Raw genomic sequence first — 3003 nt, 5'->3', positions numbered from 1 at the left:
TTTTTCAAACTGTGAGCACACCAACATACATGCAAGTGCATGAGAACATGTGCACGTGCACACACACACATTCATTCAAAATACCTTCATATCAGTTTTTTGCATTAATTTCTTTGTTAGCCATATTGTTTGAGTAAAATAAAGGAAATAAACTCTCCCATCTCAGAACATTTTCATACTTTTCTATTTTAAAAATACTGTACAGAGAGGTCACATTTACATGAGCATGTAATGAGTACATTTCTTAACAAGGATTGTTACCTCCTCCTTTATTTTCCGTCTACCGTCCCTTCCCTCTTACCTCTACTAGTAAACTCCCCTCCCCCCTTCCCCTGCCTAAATTGTAAAGTTCATTTTTCACCATAGTGTCTTGTGCATCTCATTGTTACAATGGGTCAACTTGAATCCCTACTTAAGCATTTTTTTTTCCTTCCTCTTCCCAAATTAGAGGAGCGTATATACAAGAGGTGGGCACACCAAATTCAAATACAGTGAAAACAGGGGTTATAGCATGAGGGAGGAACATATAAAGAAACAAAAAAAATCACATAGACTGTTATAAGTACGTTCGAAACAATAGCAAGAAAAAAAAAACACTTGTGTTCCTATTTGGGCGTTCATTTCCCTTAACATCATCTTATCTGGTCATATGTGCATAGATTTTGACTTTTTCTGCTTATCCCAGACATATATTAGTTATTAAAAATTAGGAAAACCCTGGGACCTATGTTTCTTTGGACCTGGCTTACTTCACTTAATTTTTTTCCAAGTCTTTCCATTTTCTACAAATTGGGCGATGCCATTCTTTCTTATGGAGGCATAGAATTTCATTAGTACAAATAGCATATTTTCTTGATCTATCTGATGAGGGGCATCGGGGTTGTTTCTATATCTTAGCTATCTTAAACAATGCTGCAATAAATATGATTGTGCTGATAGTTTTAGTACCGTCTTGTTTGTGATCTTTTGGGTAAATGCCCAAAAGTGGGATTGCTATGTCATAGGGGAGTTCTATGTGGAGTCTTTTGAGGAACCTCCATACTACTTTCCAAAGTGATTGAACAAGTTTACACTCCCACAAAGAGTGCAGTACAGTTCCCTTGTGTCCACATCCCCTCCAGCATCTGTTGTTGTAAAAGTATGGAATGGTACAGGAATTTGCCTATCATCCTTGCCCAGGGGCCATTCAAATCTTGTCTGTATTGTTCCAATGTTAGAGTACGTCATGCTGAATGGAGCATAGAACATGTTTTATATATAAAGTGTAATTGATTTTCTTAAACTAGACAATTCAACAAAAAGTAAGTATAAAAGAATTTTCATGAAATTTAAAGCCATGTACTTCTTACATAAGCACACATTTAAGAATAAAGTCAAGATTGACATGTCAAAAACAAAATAATTCCAGATATTTGTTGTTCAAGAGATGTGTAGGAGGAGGAATTCAATTATTCTATACAAGGCTCCTGTCATAATGAACACTGCAGCAAGTGTTAAGTTTTGTTAAAAATTTTAATGGTTTAAATATATTTAATTTTGGGAATTTGCTTATATATATATATATAATTTGGATTTATCTCTATATTTTGCTATAAATATTTATGATAAAAACTTTGAATAATTGATTTATAATATATCCTAGTTTCATATACCAAATTACATTCAGAAAATGGGATATAACAATTAACTAAAGTAAGTCTTGGCAGAAAAAATGGCACCCCTATACCATGTGACACCCAGTTCTGATATATTTCATTATGCCTCCATTTAATGAATGTGATTGTTTAAATGTTTCATAAGTACTAATTAAAATTGATCAGTGTATTATAATCTAATTGTTTACAATTTTATCCGAGAATCATTTAAGAACGTCCCATTCAATCATGACATACATCACATTCCATTGGTATTCATATGGATAGGAATGAGTTTCTTAGGATCTCCTGCCATTTGGAGGTGGCAGGACCAGGATTCAAACTGTGGGCTCCAGCTCCCACCACTTCAACCCGAGGATAGGGACTCACTGGTCTGTTCAAGAACATCAGCAAGACCAATGTTTAGGAAGGCACCAGTGGCTCTCAGAAGTCCTCCTTGATACTTATTATAATGCCCGGAGACTTGGAGCCCCCGCCAAAAGACCACCAGGGACCAAAGATCAATGCAAGCGGCAATGAGTCTTTTATTGACGAGCTCGAGCACGGACCCCTCTGTGCACTGATATCCGATTGCAGAGAGAGGCCCCAAGCACAGGGTTACAACACTTTTCATATGTTCTTTGGTAGGGGTAAGGCCTCAGTATGTATTGGCAATGAATTAATATACCACGTGGGAAATTTAAGTCATAATTCTAGCAGATGATTGGCGCAATACAAAGTGGGAAAAGGGCTGGGGCTAATAACTGGTCAGGTTAGTGAGCTATTGTGCTCTAAACTAATTAGACTGTACTTCTAGGGTAACTTAGGAGAAGTTGTTGCCAGATGGCCACTATCTCTGACCCCGACCCGGGGGAAGTGGTTTTGCCAAGCAGCCACTATCTCCGATCCTAGGCACAGGGGAAAGTGATCTGGAATGTGTACTTTGTCAGGTACTCCCTGCCAGAGGGTCGTTAATTTCAACTCCAGATCCAGGAGTTTCTGGGGCTCAAGGGAGGGTAGAATAGCAGCTGCATTCTTCAAGCAGATCTAATACAAAATGCAAATACAGGTCTATCTGATTATATATATCACACTTCTCATTACAAGGTTGAGATAGGAGATTATGGTCAAAGTCACCCTAAGCCGAAAAGTCCTTGAGAACCCTGTCCAAGTTCAGGGCAAACAAAGCCAGAAGTATAGCCATATGACTCCAGTGTTAGAGGGCTAGCCTTCAATAAAGCAGCTCACAGACTGTGCCCAGATCCTGAATTCAAGGTCCAGGAGTGTTAACAAACAACCATACACAACAATCTGTGCAGCCATCTGCCTAAAGCAGGTCACCCTCAGCAGCATTTATTTACAATTTATT

The 3003-nt window shown here is 38.1% G+C and overlaps 1 non-coding gene across 1 annotated transcript; it reads right to left on the bottom strand.

Moving 5' to 3' along the window:
• Positions 1-1134: 1134 nt before the first annotated feature.
• LOC138822016 (U6 spliceosomal RNA) lies at positions 1135-1237 on the bottom strand. Its single transcript, XR_011370294.1, has one exon. It is a non-coding gene; the product is annotated as a U6 spliceosomal RNA (small nuclear RNA).
• Between the last annotated feature and the right edge of the window lie 1766 nt (positions 1238-3003).

The sequence above is a fragment of the Dipodomys merriami genome, unplaced genomic scaffold (assembly GCF_024711535.1).
Source record: "Dipodomys merriami isolate MVZ:Mamm:240054 unplaced genomic scaffold, mDipMer1.0.p SCAF_975, whole genome shotgun sequence".
Taxonomy (NCBI): domain Eukaryota; kingdom Metazoa; phylum Chordata; class Mammalia; order Rodentia; family Heteromyidae; genus Dipodomys; species Dipodomys merriami.
Note: the sequence above shows the minus strand (reverse complement) of the source record. Positions and strands in the feature narration are given on the sequence as shown.